Here is a 20,506-nt window from a genome sequence, read left to right on the forward strand (position 1 = left end):
AGAACACACATAGAAAGACCACACCTGATTCCTGGGAAAGCTTCTAGGAAAGGAATGCTTTCAGAATCACAATGGGAGGTCTTTGAAAAGCAAGAAAAACATTGTCGCTATGTTCCCTTTTTTGAAACAGAAAACAGGTCACAGTGGAAAGCAACGCTATTTTTAACAAATACTCGTATATCAGGTGATGAAGGTGTGGATTATACGAGGTTGCACTTGGACAGCTCTTGTATGGGCAGAGCCTGAGAGGATATATTGCTATAGGCCAGAAGGAAAATAGTTGGAACCACCAAAATGCTTCTGAAGTCTCATTGGTCCAAGAAACGACAAACGTAGTACCACAATCAGCATTGGCCGCTACGACTTGGGGTAAGGGATGACCGCAAAGTACAGAGGGGGGAACCAAAAAGACATACCGGATGGTCTCGTCAGAGAGGAGAGGTCTCTTCAGATCGGGGCCATGGGTAGTAGGGAGAGAGCTCTCTTCAGACCAGGACCGTGTATAGACAGAACACTTCCTGTTCTGTCGGCCTAGAAGAGCTTTTTAGTGGATACTTGCATTTCACAGCGTTCGAAAATCTCGTAACATCTCTGGAACGGAGATTACGAATTTCGGCTCTAGTTAGTTACGTTCCGCACAACATACGCCACTGCCAACCATAGCAGCCGCCAACAAAGCACGGTAAATATAGCGTTGCTCGGGCGCTCAGTAACTTGTGTGTGCTATTCAGTTCTATTGGAGATTGGAGTTGTGTTACGTATTTTCTTCTCATTCCTTCGTGTCCATGCTAGCCGTTTATTGCGTGTGTGTTCATAGGGCTTAAAAGTCGAGAAAGGTATTGGTAAATATATGTCATTATCCAGCTAAAATAGAATAGACAATGGGCATACTGAAGTGTTGTGAGTGTAATATTTTCGAGGGTAACTTGTTTTGTGGTCATTTGACGAGTATTGTAAGTTACGCTATCGGTTTTTTCCTCATGCAGGAACACTTCTGAAAGGTTGTTATGTGTTCATGTTTATCACGATTAATTTCATTTAGTTTGTGAACTCATTGTGAGGATCTTCCTAATTATAGAGGATTTTCCAATGTCACCAAGTACACACTTGAATCCAATGTGTATGGTGATTCTGTAATAAAAATATTCAGTACAGGTGACAAATGTTTGTGGGTTCTAGACTAGAGGCTACCCCTTCCTCACTGAACATTTTAGGACATGTATGACGGCTGTTATTCTGATGTCTAATCGTGACTTCATGCGGGACCTCCTTACCTTGCAGGACATGGTTCACAGGCACTTTAGTTCCGTTAGATACCTCCTTCTACATCTACATTTCTACATTTATACTCCGCAAGCCACCCAACGGTGTGTGGCGGAGGGCACTTTACGTGCCACTGTCATTACGTCCCTTTCCTGTTCCAGTCGCGTATGGTTCGCGGGAAGAACGACTGTCTGAAAGCCTCCGTGCGCGCTCGAATCTCTCTAATTTTACATTCGTGATCTCCTCGGGAGGTATAAGTAGGGGGAAGCAATATATTCGATACCTCATCCAGAAACGCACCCTCTCGAAACCTGGCGAGCAAGCTACACCGCGATGCAGAGCGCCTCTCTTGCAGAGTCTGCCACTTGAGTTTGTTAAATATCTCCGTAACGCTATCACGGTTACCAAATAACCCTGTGACGAAACGCGCCGCTCTTCTTTGGATCTTCTCTATCTCCTCCGTCAACCCGATCTGGTACGGATCCCACACTGATGAGCAATACTCAAGTATAGGTCGAACGAGTGTTTTGTAAGCCACCTCCTTTGTTGATGGACTACATTTTCTAAGGACTCTCCCAATGAATCTCAACCTGGTACCCGCCTTACCAACAATTAATTTTATATGATCATTCCACTTCAAATCGTTCCGCACGCATACTCCCAGATATTTTACAGAAGTAACTGCTACCAGTGTTTGTTCCGCTATCATATAATCATACAATAAAGGATCCTTCTTTCTATGTATTCGCAGTACATTACATTTGTCTATGTTAAGGGTCAGTTGCCACTCCCTGCACCAAGTGCCTACCCGCTGCAGATCTTCCTGCATTTCGCTACAATTTTCTAATGCTGCAACTTCTCTGTATACTACAGAATCATCCGCGAAAAGCCGCATGGATCTTCCGACACTGTCTACTAGGTCATTTATATATATTGTGAAAAGCAATGGTCCCATAACACTCCCCTGTGGCACGCCAGAGGTTACTTTAACGTCTGTAGACGTCTCTCCATTGATAACAACATGCTGTGTTCTCTTTGCTAAAAACTCTTCAATCCAGCCACACAGCTGGTATGATATTCCGCTGGCTCTTACTTTGTTTATCAGGCGACAGTGCGGAACTGTATCGAACGCCTTCCGGAAGTCAAGAAAAATAGCATCTACCTGGGAGCCTGTATCTAATATTTTCTGGGTCTCATGAACAAATAAAGCGAGTTGGGTCTCACACGATCGCTGTTTCCGGAATCCATGTTGATTCCTACATAGTAGATTCTGGGTTTCCAAAAACGACATGATACTCGAGCAAAAAACATGTTCTAAAATTCTACAACAGATCGACGTCAGAGATATAGGTCTATAGTTTTGCGCATCTGCTCGACGACCCTTCTTGAAGACTGGGACTACCTGTGCTCTTTTCCAATCATTTGGAACCTTCCGTTCCTCTAGAGACTTGCGGTACACGACTGTTAGAAGGGGGGCAAGTTCTTTCGCGTACTCTGTGTAGAATCGAATTGGTATCCCGTCAGGTCCAGTGGACTTTCCTCTGTTGAGTGATTCCAGTTGCTTTTCTATTCCTTGGACACTTATTTCGATGTCAGCCATTTTTTCGTTTGTGCGAGGATTTAGAGAAGGAACTGCAGTGCGGTCTTCCTCTGTGAAATAGCTTTGGAAAAAGGTGTTTAGTATTTCAGCTTTACGCGTGTCATCCTCTGTTTCAATGCCATCATCATCCCGGAGTGTCTGGATATGCTGTTTCGAGCCACTTACTGATTTAACGTAAGACCAGAACTTCCTAGGATTTTCTGTCAAGTCGATACATAGAATATTACTTTCGAGTTCACTGAACGCTTCACGCATAGCCCTCCTTACGCTAACTTTGACATCGTTTAGCTTCTGTTTGTCTGAGAGGTTTTGGCTGCGTTTAAACTTGGAGTGAAGCTCTCTTTGCTTTCGCAGTAGTTTCCTAACTTTGTTGTTGTACCACGGTGGGTTTTTCCCGTCCCTCACAGTTTTACTCGGCACGTACCAATCTAAAACGCATTTTACGATTGCCTTGAACTTTTTCCATTAACACTCAACATTGTCAGTGTCGGAACAGAAATTTTCGTTTTGATCTGTTAGGTAGTCTGAAATCTGCCTTCTATTACTCTTGCTAAACAGATAAACCTTCCTCCCTTTTTTTATATTCCTATTAATTTCCATATTCAGGGATGCTGCAACGGCCTTATGATCACTGATTCCCTGTTCTGCACATACAGAGTCGAAAAGTTCGGGTCTGTTTGTTATCAGTAGGTCCAAGATGTTATCTCCACGAGTCGGTTCTCTGTTTAATTGCTCGAGGTAATTTTCGGATAGTGCACTCAGTATAATGTCACTCGATGCTCTGTCCCTACCACCCGTCCTAAACATCTGAGTGTCCCAGTCTATATCTGGTAAATTGAAATCTCCACCTAAGACTATAACAAGCTGAGAAAATTTATGTGAAATGTATTCCAAATTTTCTCTCAGTTGTTCTGCCACTAATGCTGCTGAGTCGGGAGGTCGGTAAAAGGAGCCAATTATTAACCTAGCTCGGTTGTTGAGTGTAACCTCCACCCATAATAATTCACAGGAACTATCCACTTCTACTTCACTACAGGATAAACTACTACTAACAGCGATGAACACTCCACCACCGGTTACATGCAATCTATCCTTTCTAAACACCGTCTGTACCTTTGTAAAAATTTCGGCAGAATTTATCTCTGGCTTCAGCCAGCTTTCTGTACCTATAACGATTTCAGCTTCGGTGCTTTCTATCAACGCTTGAAGTTCCGGTACTTTACCAACGCAGCTTCGACAGTTGACAATTACAATACCGATTGCTGCTTGGTCCCCGCATGTCCGGACTTTGCCCCGCACCTGTTGAGGCTGTTGCCCTTTCTGTACTTTCCCAAGGCCATCTAACCTTAAAAAAACCGCCCAGCCCACGCCACACAACCCCTGCTAACCGTGTAGCCGTTTGTTGCGTGTAGTGGACTCCTGACCTGTCCAGCGGAACCCGAAACCCCACCATCCTATGGCGCAAGTCGAGGAATCTGCAGCCCACATGGTCGCAGAACCGTCTCAGTCTCTGATTCAGACCCTCCACTCGGCTCTGTACCAAAGGTCCGCAGTCAGTCCTGTCGACGATGCTGCAGATGGTGACCTCTGCTTTCATCCCGCTAGCGAGACTGGCAGTCTTCACCAAATCAGATAGCTGCCGGAAGCCAGAGAGGATTTCCTCCGATCCATAGCGACACACATCATTGGTGCCGACATTAGCGACCACCTGCAGATGGGTGCACCTTGTACCCTTCATGGTATCCGGAAGGACCCTTTCCACATCTGGAATGACTCCCCCCGATATGCACACGGAGCGCACATTGGTTTTCTTCCCCTCTCTTGCTGCCATATCCCTAAGGGGCCCCATTACGCGCCTGACGTTGGAGCTCCCAACTACCAGTAAGCCCACCCTCTGCGACCGCCCGGATCTTGCAGACTGAGGGGCAACCTCTGGAATAGGACAAGCAGCCATGTCAGGCCGAAGATCAGTATCAGCCTGAGACAGAGCCTGAAACCGGTTCGTCAGACAAACTGGAGAGGCCTTCCGTTCAGCCCTCCGGAATGTCTTTCGCCCCCTGCCACACCTTGAGACGACCTCCCACTCTACCACAGGTGCGGGATCAGCCTCAATGCGGGCAGTATCCCGGGCAACCACAGTCGTAGTCCGATCGGGGGATGTGTGGGACGAGCTGGCCGTCCCTGACAAACCCCCATACGGACCCCCACAGTGATGCCCATTGGCAACAGCCTCAAGCTGTGTGACCGAAGCCAACACTGCCTGAAGCTGGGAGCGAAGGGATGCCAACTCAGTCTGCATCCGAACACAGCAGTTGCAGTCCCTATCCATGCTAAAAACTGTTGTGCAAAGAACGTCTGAACTAATCTACAGAGAGCGCAAACAAATTGACACAAAATTTTAACGGTTATTAAAATACAAGATTGCCTAGTAAATGCAGTAATGCTGCTACTTGCGCACTGCTGACACACTGCTCGGCGGCGGAAGGAGACTACGCGATTTTACACTATTCAGGTACTAAAACGCGATGCTACAACTCTCAAATACTATAATACGCCCGAAATTTATGAATTAAACAATGCAAGTACCAAAAACACGCAAAGAAGTTAAGAATTAAACTATGTAACAAATGAGTGAGCTAGGAGTATACGACTTGCTGCTGCAGCTGCTTATCCTTCGGCGGCAGGGAGCACACTGACTGTGACCAACCGACACTGGCCGTTCAAAACAAAAACAGAAGACAGACGACTACGCGAATTTACACTATTTAGGTACTAAAACGCGATGCTACAACTCTCAAATACTATAATACGCCCAAAATTTATGAATTAAACAATGCAAGTACCAAAAACATGCAAAGAAATTAAGAATTAAACTATGTAACAAATGAGTTGCGTGGCAAGTGGTAAGAATGGATCATAACGACTAGGGGCGGGGGGGGGGGGGGGGGGCGAAAGATAATGGGGACCCTGCCAGGATGCGTTTTTGGTCGATAGATTCGATTGCCAGGATGTGTTTTGGGTTGAGAGATTGGACTGCCAGGATACGTTTGTGGTTGACAGATTAGACTGCCAGGATTCATTTTTGATTGAGAGATTGGCACTTCAGGACATTTTTTATGGAAAAGTCGCACTGTCTGGATATTTTTGAGCACAGAAAGAAATAGTCAGAATACTTTTGTGGTTGAAGATAGACTATCAGAGACGTTTTTGGTTGAAAAATCAGACTGGCTGGATACTTTTGAGCACCGTGAAAAATTGCGAGAATGCGTTTATGGTTGATGGGAGAGTACTAGGATACGTTTTCGGGTGAAATTTCAGACTGTCCGAATATTTATGAGCAGAGTGAAATTGTTAGAATCACATTAATTTAGTATTGGAAACTATTAAAATATATGTTTGGCAAGGACACGAGACTGTTAGTGGTAAATATGAGGACTGAAAGTGATATACTTAGCGATTAGTGCATAGAGTGTGTTATCTTGTTGAAGCTTAGAGTTTTAAAAGTTTGTTAGCACATTTCAGCGTTACCAATAGTAAGTTTAAGTTAATAAATGTCAGAGAGTGAGTAAAGTAGCAGCACGTAGCAGGTGTGGATTTATCTTGTTGGGAGTTAGAGGTTCAGTAACTCCAAACTTTGTTAGATCTGTAAGTGCAATTTAGCGTTAAATGTGTGACTCCTTTTGTAATTACATTAAATCTGAACAAAAAAGTATTGAATTCAATTAAAGTCAGTAGTTAGGTATAATTAATAATTTTCTTTTCTGTTTGGTTGGCGCACAGGTTTTGTCACATCGTTGTTGGTGTGTCGGATTCTGTTCCAAACATCGCTGAAAAAATTCTTGTGTTAAACTGAGAGACAGCGAGCACTTTAAACTAGAATTCGTAGAGGACTATGTATGTTATTTTGGAAGTGTGTTAGGTCGTACGATCGCACGTAGACGCGAAGTCAGGCGCGGAAGCAGCACCAAGTTCAGAGAACGTTAGAAAGATCGGAAATGACGGAAGAACATACGACAGATCAAAGCCAGGTGGTAGACGAGGTGAAGGGATGGAGCCTGTGTCACAGGCAGGAGAGTTGCATGAGCAGCACGACCTAGCGGCCGTAATGTTAAGTCATGAATTTCACGAAAGTAAGACAAGTTCAAGGCACTCACATCAAGGAATTGATGATGAAAAAGGTACAGAGGCAGATCAAGACAGTGACGTAATTTCAGATGATGCTAGGTTTGACTATCTCGAACCGAGTGTAGTCGTAAGAGACCAATTTCCACGTGATAGGACAGAAAGAATGGGTGTCAGAGTACCTGCACTTCATTTACACATTAAAGAATCGGTACAGGAGAGACAGGAAAGGGAAAATTTGAATCAAATGGCTACCGATAAAGATCCAAAAGTATCTAACAGTGTGTTCGAAATGTTGCAATATCTGATTCAACAAGGAAAACAAATGAATGCGTGCATGCAGAATATAAGTGCAGAAACGCGTTCGAACATACAGACCTAGGCGAGCAGACAAAAAAAGACATACGAAAGTTAGAACAAGGGCAATATCAGATTCGAAAGGTTGCACAAGAATCACGAGAGGTGACTGAAGCTCTCATGGTAGGTCACAGACAAATGTCCATACGGATTGACGAGGTACAGAAAGATATGACAAAGTTAGGTGACGAAACTCACCAGAGTGTCAAAGGGGTCAAGCAACAAGTCGATCTCTTTACGACAAATACATCTCGAAAAGCACCACAGGTCATTGAAGAGACGACAGTTCAAAGAAGCGTTACCAAAGCAGCGTTAAAGAGACTCGATAATCGTATTTTGAAAATCGAATCGAAAACGAAGGAGCAGCTCCAAAGACTGAGAGCCGAATTACGGCAAAGTATCAAAGGTCTTGGAGACAACGACAGTGTGTGTTCAACGTCGTCTGAGTCCACGGTAAATACGAATAGGAACAATAATGCGGTCGCAAGAAGGTCATCCGAAGCAGCTAACTAGACGCAAAAAGACCGCTACAACGTAGAAAGATGCACATGTAGCGGCATATCCGAATGCACAAATGTGCAATGCAACAACAATGGCGGAAAAAACAAACATTTCGATGCACACAGTGGGTATAAGTAGGTTCCAAACGAACGTACCAAGTGAACAGAAACAGAGCATACCTAATGTAGCGACGGAATTAAGTGCAGCGCATCAAAATCCAATACGTCAGGTGCAGAGTGTGCCGTATGCTGATAAACATTTAAGAGAACAGTACGCCATACCGCGACACGTCACTTAGGTAGCAGCAACTTCTTACGCAGAATAACACAGACCATACCAAAATCCGACGCGACTGGCAAGAATGGACACAGATTCTCTAATCGAAAGTATGTGCAAAAGTAGAATACCAGTTACAATGGCGAAGAATGTAGGTCATAGGGCTAACTTGAGACAAATAATTGCGTACCATTACGAAGATTTGATACTCATTTACATGATAGTTGAAGTGTGCAACACCCAATGGCGGTATAGAGCACAAACGAATTTGACAGAGGTATGATTGGAGGGAGGGATGGCATAGAACAAACACCGTATGGTGCATATACAAAATTTGACAATGACTACTTCCTCAAAACAATGGTTCAAATGGCTCTGAGCACTATGGGACTTACCATTTGAGGTCACCAGTCCCCTAGAACTTAGAACTACTTAAACCTAACTAACCTAAGGACGTCGCACACATCCATGCCCGAGGCAGGATTCGAACCTGCGACCGTAGCGGTCGCGCGGTTCCAGACTGTAGCACCTAGAACCGCTCTACCACCCCGGCCGGCTACTTCGTCACAGTCCGGAAATTTCAACACTACAAAGAAGACAGAAATTTCTTGGATCAAGAACGTTTATTAATCAGTTTCAGACCGGTTTACCTGAACATTGGCCACTATCTTACAAACTAGACTTTATTTGTGCACACGCACAAAATAGAATTAAATATGAGTTGCTTCAGAAGACAATATGCGAAAATTCCAAAGAGAAGAGTTCAGTTGAGTTCTTCCAGAACATGGTCAAGAAGAACCATTGCTTAGACAATCCGTACAGTGACGGAGAATTAATACGATTGTGCACGATGAAACTCCCACTCAAGTATCAACAATCATTAGTGGTTACAGCAGGAAATAATGTGCAAGCCTTCAAAGGAATTCTTCCTGAATTAGACTTAATATTCAGCCAAGATGACGCACGAAAACGTCGAAATCAGCAGGACAACAACAGCGATAGGCACAGTTCAGTAAACGGAAACAATGTAAATGGTAATGGGTATAGACAGAACTCAGGACGTAATAATGGACGTAATCAAGGATATGGGAATTCAGGTCGGAACAATAATGGCAATAACACTCGCTTTTTCCGAAATAAAAATAATAACAGGAATGGGAATTGGCGAAATGATGAAACTAAACCAGAAAATAAACCAAATTGGTTTCACCAATGAAATCAGAATTATTCGAATTCGAACAATCTTCAAGAACCAGTTAAGGACACGCAGAATCCGAGTATATCTGATGATCAAACTAAAAACGAACGGCCTCAGGTTGAGACTAGGCCACCTAACCTAGGGAAACGTAAGAATTGACTAGTTGCCGCGCGAGGTAGCCGCGCGATATAGGCGCCTTGTCACGGTCGGCGCGGCTCCCTGCGTCAGAGGTTCGAGCCTCCCTCGGACACGGATGTGTTTATTGTCCTTAGATTAAGTTAGTTAAAGTTAGATTAAGCAGTGAGTCAGCTTCGGGACCGATGACCTCAGCAGTTTGGTCCCATAAGATCTTACCACAAATTTCCGAATTTCCAAATAGACTAGTTGTAGAAGTTGGAGGCCAAGTGGATAACACTCGACCCACAGCAAAGTGTATAATTAACAACAAACTGATTAATTGCCTTGTATGTGATTCAAGGGAAGAGAAATCAGTAACAGAGACCGAACAAATAGGATCGGAAATACAAGTTACAGGTTGCAACACGACTGACTGGGACTCAACTGATGATGAGGCGTACGTCCCCCCAATCAAAATAACACCTACAAACCAAGTACAAATCCAACTGAGCGGACAATAAAAGAATTAGGAACACTGTGTAGCTTATATTGCAACACAAGTTTTCGCCTCATGAAAACTCAGGGCAGTTTCCGATTGCTGATACAGTCGAGATCAGAATAGTATTAAAGTTTACAGATCTTCACAGCGTCGACCCGCCGCCGTCATCATACGCCACTGCCGACCACAGCAGCCGCCGATAAAGATCGGTAAATATCGCGTTTGCTCAGGCGCTCAGTAAGCGACTCACTAGCTTGTGTGTGCACTTCAGTTCTATTGGATGATCGGAGTTGTACGTATTTTCTTCTCATTCGCTCGTGTCCATACTAGCCACTTATCGCGTGTGTGTTCATAGGGCTTAAAAGTCGAGAAACGTTATTGTCCAGCTAAAATAGCATAGACAATGGGCATACTGAAGTGTTGTGAGTGTAATATTTTGGAGGGTACATTGTTTGGTGATCATTGTAATGTAAATAACGCTAAGGGCTCTTTCCTCATGTAGGAACAGTTTTGAAAGGTTGTTATGTGTTCATGTTTATCACGATTAATTTAATTTAGTTTGTGAATTCATTGTCAGGATCTTCTTAATTATAGAATATTTTCCAACGTCACCAACTACACACTTGAATCCAATGTGTATGGTGATTCTGTAATAAAAAGATTTAGTACAGATGGCAGTTGTCTGTGTCTTCATCCGGGATCTCCTTTCCTTGCAGAGCCTGGGTTCACAGGCACTTTAGTTCCCTCAGATATCTCTGTGCGTGGCATGTGGTATGGACGGGTCATAACGGACAGGAGAGTACGTCAGATGTGTAACGGCCCAGAACACAGAAAAGCCCAGACTCGTCTAAGTCACAGAAGACAACCTGTCTGTTTAGCACCAGAGAAGTTTCCACACTGAACTTCTGCGAGTCAGCAGCCACGATACTGACCAACTTCCATGGAGCTTAGGAGGTTCAACCCACTACTGTATGACAACAGCTGGTTCTCAGTGACTGGCCTTCATTCTCGTGAAACAGACACGCAGCTTCTTCCACACAGGCAGCGCCGAATAGATGCATTTAAAACCCTAGCCCAACTGAGTAGGTTATCGGCACATCAGGATGACGCACGGCGTCAGCCGTGTATTGGTCGTCGCTGCGAGATCTGCTGACACAGTTTTTGAGTCTACGACGCTGCCACCACCGTCATCTCTGTGTCGCATACCGGTAACCTCGTCCTGACTATCTGGGTCCCTAGCAGCTCAAAACACTCCAACGCTACCTCCACAAATAGATCGCCATTATCTTGCCGCCACGTCTCGGTCTGGGGCATGAACAGTCGACCACTCTGTTCCGTGCCACCGGGGAACCGCCGCCGGTTGACACAGCGCCACAACCTTCAGTCCACGTTCATCTCCATGAGTGGCACTGTCTGCCACCGCGTCACTGCGACACCGCCTGCTACAACGTAAGTTGCCGCTCTGCGTTACTGCGATTGTCCCAGCCGACTCAGCGTCCAGCGTGCTATCTACTAAGCTACTACCCAAGCAGTTACTTTCTTCGTCTCCCTTGCTTGCCGCTCCGAGAAACAAACATTACCAGACAACATCAAGCCGCATCAGAGACGACGGCGCGCCTAAAAAAATTGTCCAAATGAAATGGAATAATAAAGCACTATTTTCTTCATCAATTGTGTGACTGCAGCCAGCTACGGCCCTCTCCTGTCCTCACCGTCGTCGTATGAACCTAGGACGCCCCAGGCAAGAGTCGAGCCACATCTTGGCACACATGAAGATCGCTGTCATCCCCCAGTAGTAGTCATCGACTACCAAGCCGCTACACAACATATCCTGCGAACCATGGATGAAGGGCAACAAACAGATTCCAAATTCCTAAATTTTCGGAAAGTGTTCAAAACGGTATCTCAGTGCAGACTGCTAACGGAGATCCAATCATGCGAAACAAGATCCCGGATATGCGAATGACTTGAAGACTTCTTAAGTAACAGAACCCAGTGCGCTGTTCTCGACGGCGAGGTACCGTCAGGAGCGCCCCATGGAAATTTAATAGGACCAGTCTCCTTCCCTATATACATTAATGATCTAACGGATAGGGTGTGCAGTAATCTGAGATTGTTTAGCGGTGATGCAGAAGTATACGGGGAAGTGTCGTTGTTGAGCGACTGTAGATTGTAGAAGCATACAGAGTAACTTAGACAGAATTTCTATTTGGTGTGATGAATGGCAGCTCGCTGTACACGTAGAAAAATGTAAGTTAATGCAGACGAAGAGGAAACACAATCCTTCAATATTTGAATGCTTTATTAGTGGTGCCATCTTAACATAGTCATGTCTATTAAATATCTAGGCTTAGTGTCACAAGGCGATTTGAAATGAAACGAGCACCGTAGTAGGGAAACCAACCGGTTAACTCTGCTTCATTGGAAGAATTTCGGAAAGCGTAGCTCGTCTATGAAGAAGATCACGTATAGAACATTACTGTGGCCCATTCTTGAGTACTGCTCGACTGTTTGGAGTCAAGCCAGGTCGGATTAAAGAGAAACATCGAAGCAGTTCAGAGATGTGCTGTTAGATTTGTAACTAGTAGATTCAAACAACACACTAACATTACGGAGATGATCCGTGAACTCAAATGTGAATCCCTGGATTACGGAGATGATTCGTGTACTCAAATGTGAATCCCTGGAGAGAAGACGAGGTCCTTTCGCGAAACACCATTGAGAAAATTTAGAGAATCGGCATTTGCAGCTAACTGTAGAACGATTTTACTGCCACCAACTTACTCGCATATTTCGCAAGACAAGAAAAATTAGACTTACTGCGGAGGCATAGAGACTGCTGTTTTAGCATCGCGCCACTTGTGAGTGGAACAGGAAAGGAAGGAAGTAGTAGTGTTGCAAGGTACCGCCTGCCATGCACCGTACTGTGGCTTTCGGAGTATGTATGTACGTGTAGATGAAGAATATGCATGCATTCTTTCATCATTGTTAAGAACATTAATTATCTCGTCTGTAAATCCTGTTAAGGCTGATTTGTTTTTCATTTACCAGTTATTTACATTCCACCTCCAGGGGATAGGTTGGCAACAGCCAAATTGCAGCTCTACAGCCATTTTATTACGTTACAGCTGATTCTGTTCTTCCACTTTGGAGTCCAAACTGTGACACAATTAGAAAGTTGTATTTATTCATTAATATACGTTTCGCAATTCGACGCCTGACTAAAAACTAGGACCGTGTCCAGTTTTGTCATTTTTTAAGTGGAATTTCAAGATTTGTCAAGGAAACAATGGACAGTGTCCTGCGATGTATATTTCTCTGCCATCTGTTAATCGTTTTGAGTACTTCTCAGAAGTAAGATATCTTTTTCACTGATGTAATTGGTCATGTCCATCGAGTGTTGAGCATGGCTGATTGTGATTTGGAGCGTTACGTTTGCAGTAATTGTAGATACAAAATAAGTAAGTAAACCAAATAAGTAAGTAAACACATACAGTGCGTTTGTTATTAGTATATTCAAAGATTTACATTAAAATCTATTTGCAGTGGTATACCAGAGACGAGCGTAATTCCGGCATATAGCTTCATACTATCTTCATTTGTATTTAGGGTTTTTGTTAGAGAAGAGTATTGCACTCCATTAAGAAATGGGCCTATAAACAGTCGTTTAGTGGAGATTTTAATCTATCTTTCGCCTTCAGAACATATTTGTTTAAAGCTTGTATTCAAATTGCAAATAAAGGACAAAAGGAAACAATAAAAATACATAGGAGCTGCATTTGCTGTAGATATATGTAGCAAGAGGAAACCTCAGAAATGCAAAGAATGAGGTCTCTCCGGAAACTCTTCTTTCAGTTTCGATTTAAAGAAGACATTATCGTGTCCTAATATTTCTGCAAGATTGATCTACTTTTACAGATAATTACGTGTGTATTTTCTTAGAATTCATGACCTCGAGACTGAGAAGGGTACAATCTCTAAATGATACGAAGGGCATCAGACCAAGTCGAATCATTCATAATTCGATTCTATACTGAGAAAATGAATAATGGCGAGGGGGGGGGGGAGAAATTTTAAAATAGCTACTATGGAAGGACGTTATCTTGTCGGAGACAGTAGCGGTAAATGCTGGTAAGTCTCCATGCCTGCCCTGCCTAAGTGCCTCACATCGCGTGCTGTCCTGTGTACCTGTCCCTTCATCCTTTCAGCCCTCCTCAGCTTGGCCGCTAATTGAGGCGCCCTCACCCTCTATTCAAATTAATTAATCGAGAAAAAGACATACGTTGTTACTAAATGATAGGCAAATTGCTTTCACTAAGAACTCTTGATACAAACACGATATTTGTGGACCTGAAAACTGGATGGAACCATGGTCAAAAAAAGCAACGCTGTATAGAACATTTCAGGTGATGAGAAAAGAGGTATATAAACGGTGTGTTACTTTTGAACGGGCTAAATAGTTTATTGTTCACAGAAGGCTATTGACGCAGAGCAAATAAAATGACTGCAAATTAAAAACGTTTCATACAGAACGTAACCATCCAATGGTAATGAAATTGAAGTACTCCATGAGTGACAATGAAGAATGGGAAAGTGTGGAATTTGCTAGATGGGGAGTGGTAATTCGTTTGCTCTCAAGCGGGCTAGAACCTATGGCGGTATACCCAGAAGCAAAAATCACACAGCTAAAGGTAAAGAAACTCAAGAAGCTTTTTCTTTACATACCTCCCCTGTGTGCCATGTCTTCTACTTAGATCAGTGCTGGTAACTAAGGAAATAATGTGGTTTCGTGAACGCTTGACCTTGCTGTCAATTTAAAGTATTTAATTCACAAGTTCTTACAATTAAAATGCGTTACGTGGACACCATCTACTTTTCCTCAAACCAACAGCTCCTCTACAGTAACAATCGGAACATTTTCTGCAAATGCAAAAACAACCACTGCAAATTTTATAAGGGATAGTGATTTCCTAACAATTGTAATAAAACGAAGTTTTCATATGTTCTATTTGTACTATTTGCTATAAACAAAGAAAAGTATAAAAGTTGTTTTTCTCGAAAGGCAGAATATGGACTTGGCCTTTTCTTTTTACTGAAGCGTCCTATTCATTCTCCAGTTATGATGATAGCAGGGAAAGTGCCTGTAGTTTTGGATGTTTTTGCATTATCTTTTTTAGCAGAGGCAAAACTCTTGCCTGTTTTGAAAACTCTGGGAAATTCCTTAATGTGAATGACGCATTTGCTATATTTTTGAGAGCGTTTGTATGCTCTGCAGGCATTGTTTTAGCGCGATGTTTATCAGCCTGCTACTCGTTTCATCTTGATATTTGTGTTTATGTTTATGCCTCCACAAAAAATTGCTTTAATTTTTGTGATGGTGAGCTTGTCTACAACTTCCTTTAATTTAATTTAAAAAAGAAGTTATCCACACTAACGCTAGATAATGGGTATACATACAAAATGGCAAATTTCATGTTGATGTCAAGCCTTGTTAATTCAACAGCTGATATTTCGAAGTCTTTCTTTTCAATAACTTTACTAGGGTCATGCCTTGATTTAAATATTGTTCCTTTTCTGACATCCACCGCCCTCTGAAGAACTCCTACAGAAAGTCTGTCCTTCCATCAACGATAATACTAAATGTTGGAATTCTGTATTTACACCACTAGCACTGCTAGCTTTTTCCAAAAGTGTGCTCATTCCCAAGCGTTCGATGGATGTTGGCGTATCAACCCCATAAGAAACAGAAAACACATGGAAGGCGTAACCATAGATACCTCGCTGTTTTTCTTTTATAGCAATTACAAGGATAATGTGTCCACATCCTCTGTCCACTCGAAAGTATGAAGTAGTTGTCAGTACATTATCATTAAAACTAGTAATCTGTTAGAAACGACGTCGTCCTTTAAATTTTTAATCACGTCGATTAGGTAAACTCACTGACAAGTCACAGCAGTCTGTGCGGTGGGAACTGAAACCGTTATGGAGCTTAAATATATCACAACACTAATCAGTTAAAACTTTAATTACCGTTACATCAATACAGCTCAGTCATACACTGCGTCAAGCAGTAGCTACTGTCATAGGCCACATCTTACCAAAATATCTCGGCGATTCATTAGGCAATTCTCCATCTATATCATACTCCGCAAGCCACCTAATGGTGTGTGGCGGATGGTACTTTCGGTACCACTACCTGATCCCCCCAACCCTGTCCCACTCGCGTATAGTGTGTGGGAAGAAAGATTGTCGGTAACCCTCTGTACTGGCTCTAATTTCTCGAATTTTCTCCTCGCGGTCAATACGCAAGGTGGATGTGGGGGGAAGTAATATGATGTTGTCCGACTCCTCCTGAAAAGTGCTGTCCCGAAATTTCAACAGTAAATCTCTCCATGATGCACAACGTCTCTCTTGTAAAGTCTGCCAGTGGAGTTTGTTTAGCATCTCCGTAATGCTCTCTCGCCAGCTAACCGATCCCGTGACGAAACGCACCGCTCTTCGTTGGAACTTCTCTTTCTCCTCTATCAGCCCTACCTGATAGGGATCCCAGATAGATGAACAATACCCAAGAATCGGGCGAACAAGCGCCTTATAAGCCACTTCTTTTGTGGATGAGTTACATTTCCTTAAGATTCTTCGTATGAATCTGAGACTTGTGTCTGCTTTTCCCACTATATGTTTTAGACGGTCATTCCTCTTAAGGTCGCTCTGGATAGTTACGCCTGGATAGATGAACAATACTCAAGAATCGGGCGAACAAGCGCCTTATAAGCCACTTCTTTCGTGGATGAGTTACATTTCCTTAAGATTCTTCGTATGAATCTGAGACTTGTGTCTGCTTTTCCCACTATATGTTTTATACGGTCATTCCTCTTAAGGTCGCTCTGGATAGTTACGCCTAGATTATTTTACGGCAGACGCTGTCTCCATTTGTTTGTCATCAGTAGTGTAGCTGTACAGTAGTGGATTTCTTTTCCTATGTTTGCACAATATGTTACATTTATTTACGTACAGGGTCAACTGCCAGGGTCAAGACCATTCATCATTTCTCTGTAGGTCGTTCTGTAAGTTCTATCTTCTGACGTTGCTACTTTGGTATAAACAACTGCACCATCTGCGAATAGCCTTAAAGAGCATGCGAGGCTTTCTACTACATCATATATATATATATATATATACACTCCTGGAAATTGAAAAAAGAACACCGTGAATTCATTGTCCCAGGAAGGGGAAACTTTATTGACACATTCCTGGGGTCAGATACATCACATGATCACACTGACAGAACCACAGGCACATAGACACAGGCAACAGAGCATGCACAATGTCGGCACTAGTACAGTGTATATCCACCTTTCGCAGCAATGCAGGCTGCTATTCTCCCATGGAGACGATCGTAGAGATGCTGGATGTAGTCCTGTGGAACGGCTTGCCATGCCATTTCCACCTGGCGCCTCAGTTGGACCAGCGTTCGTGCTGGACGTGCAGACCGCGTGAGACGACGCTTCATCCAGTCCCAAACATGCTCAATGGGGGACAGATCCGGAGATCTTGCTGGCCAGGGTAGTTGACTTACACCTTCTAGAGCACGTTGGGTGGCACGGGATACATGCGGACGTGCATTGTCCTGTTGGAACAGCACGTTCCCTTGCCGGTCTAGGAATGGTAGAACGACGGGTTCGATGACGGTTTGGATGTACCGTGCACTATTCAGTGTCCCCTCGACTATCACCAGTGGTGTACGGCCAGTGTAGGAGATCGCTCCCCACACCATGATGCCGGGTGTTAGCCCTGTGTGCCTCGGTCGTATGCAGTCCTGATTGTGGCGCTCACCTGCACGGCGCCAAACACGCATACGACCATCATTGGCACCACGGCAGAAGCGACTCTCATCGCTGAAGACGACACGTCTCCATTAGTCCCTCCATTCACGCCTGTCGCGACACCACTGGAGGCGGGCTGCACGATGTTGGGGCGTGAGCGGAAGACGGCCTAACGGTGTGCGGGACCGTAGCCCAGCTTCATGGAGACGGTTGCGAATGGTCCTCGCCGATACCCCAGGAGCAACAGTGTCCCTAATTTGCTGGGAAGTGGCGGTGCGGTCCCCTACGGCATTGCGTAGGATCCTACGGTCTTGGCGTGCATCCGTGCGTCGCTGCGGTCCGGTCCCAGGTCGACGGGCACGTGCACCTTCCGCCGACCACTGGCGACAACATCGATGTACTGTGGAGACCTCACGCCCCACGTGTTGAGCAATTCGGCGGTACGTCCACCCGGCCTCCCGCATGCCCACTATACGCCCTCGCTCAAAGTCCGTCAACTGCACATACGGTTCACGTCCACGCTGTCGCGGCATGCTACCAGTGTTAAAGACTGCGATGGAGCTCCGTATGCCACGGCAAACTGGCTGACACTGACGGCGGCGGTGCACAAATGCTGCGCAGCTAGCGCCATTCGACGGCCAACACCGCGGTCCCTGGTGTGTCCGCTGTGCCGTGCGTGTGATCATTGCTTGTACAGCCCTCTCGCAGTGTCCGGAGCAGGTATGGTGGGTCTGACACACCGGTGTCAATGTGTTCTTTTTTCCATTTCCAGGAGTATATATATATATATATATATATATATATATATATATATATATATATATATATATATATATATATATATATATAGGGTGTTTCAAAAATGACCGGTATATTTGAAACGGCAATAAAAACTAAACGAGCAGCGATAGAAATACACCGTTTGTTGCAATATGCTTGGGACAACAGTACATTTTCAGGCAGACAAACTTTCGAAATTACAGTAGTTACAATTTTCAACAACAGATGGCGCTGCGGTCTGGGAAACTCTATAGTACGATATTTTCCACATATCCACCATGCGTAGCAATAATATGGCGTAGTCTCTGAATGAAATTACCCGAAACCTTTGACAACGTGTCTGGCGGAATGGCTTCACATGCAGATGAGATGTACTGCTTCAGCTGTTCAATTGTTTCCGGATTCTGGCGGTACACCTGGTCTTTCAAGTGTCCCCACAGAAAGAAGTCACAGGGGTTCATGTCTGGCGAATAGGGACGCCAATCCACGCCGCCTCCTGTATGTTTCGGATAGCCCAAAGCAATCACACGATCATCGAAATATTCATTCAGGAAATTAAAGACGTCGGCCGTGCGATGTGGCCGGGCACCATCTTGCATAAACCACGAGGTGTTCGCAGTGTCGTCTAAGGCAGTTTGTACCGCCACAAATTCACGAAGAATGTCCAGATAGCGTGATGCAGTAATCGTTTCGGATCTGAAAAATGGGCCAATGATTCCTTTGGAAGAAATGGCGGCCCAGACCAGTACTTTTTGAGGATGCAGGGACGATGGGACTGCAACATGGGGCTTTTCGGTTCCCCATATGCGCCAGTTCTGTTTATTGACGAAGCCGTCCAGGTAAAAATAAGCTTCGTCAGTAAACCAAATGCTGCCCACATGCATATCGCCGTCATCAATCCTGTGCACTATATCGTTAGCGAATGTCTCTCGTGCAGCAATGGTAGCGGCGCTGAGGGGTTGCAGCGTTTGAATTTTGTATGGATAGAGGTGTAAACTCTGGCGCATGAGACGATACGTGGACGTTGGCGTCATTTGGACCGCAGCTGCAACACGGCGAACGGAAACCCGAGGCCGCTGTTGGATCACCTACTGCACTAGCTGCGCGTTGCCCTCTGTGGTTGCCGTACGCGGTCGCCCTACCTTTCCAGCACGTTCATCCGTCACGTTCCCAGTCCGTTGAAATGTTTCAAACAGATCCTTTATCGCTTTTCGGTCCTTTGGTTACATTAAACCTCCGTTGAAAACTTCGTCTTGTTGCAACAACACTGTGTTCTAGGCGGTGGAATTCCAACACCAGAAAAATCCTCTGTTCTAAGGAATAAACCATGTTGTCTACAGCACACTTGCACGTTGTGAACAGCACATGCTTACAGCAGAAAGACGACGTACAGAATGGCGCACCCACACACTGCGTTGTCTTCTATATCTTTCACATCACTTGCAGCGCCATCTGTTGTTGAAAATTGTAACTACTGTAATTTCGAAAGTTTGTCCGCCTGAAAATGTACTGTTGTCCCAAGCATATTGCAACAAACGGTGTATTTCTATCGCTGCTCGTTTAGTTTTTATTGCCGTTTCAAATATACCGGTCATTTTTGAAACACCCTGTATATTGTGAACATCAACGGTCCTATCACACTTCCCTGTGGTACTCCAGATAATACCTTTACATATGTCGATTTGGTTCCGTTAAGAGAGACGTGTTGAGTTCTATCTGCAAGAAAGTCTTGAATCCAACAGCAGGTCTGCTCCGATACTCCATAAGCTCGTGTTTTTGTGTTTTTTTCATTAAACGGCAATGCGGGACGGTGTCAAATGCGTTACTGAAATCGAGGAACCCGGCAACAGTGTCAGCGCCGTTGTCCACTGCGCTTTTGATCTTACGGAGGAACAGAGCGAGCTGAGTTTCGCAGGAACTCTGTTCGCGGAATCCATGTTGATTTTTTTAGAGGAGATGTTCATTTTCCA

Source organism: Schistocerca nitens, chromosome 2 (genome assembly GCF_023898315.1).
Source record: "Schistocerca nitens isolate TAMUIC-IGC-003100 chromosome 2, iqSchNite1.1, whole genome shotgun sequence".
Taxonomy (NCBI): Eukaryota; Metazoa; Arthropoda; class Insecta; order Orthoptera; family Acrididae; genus Schistocerca; species Schistocerca nitens.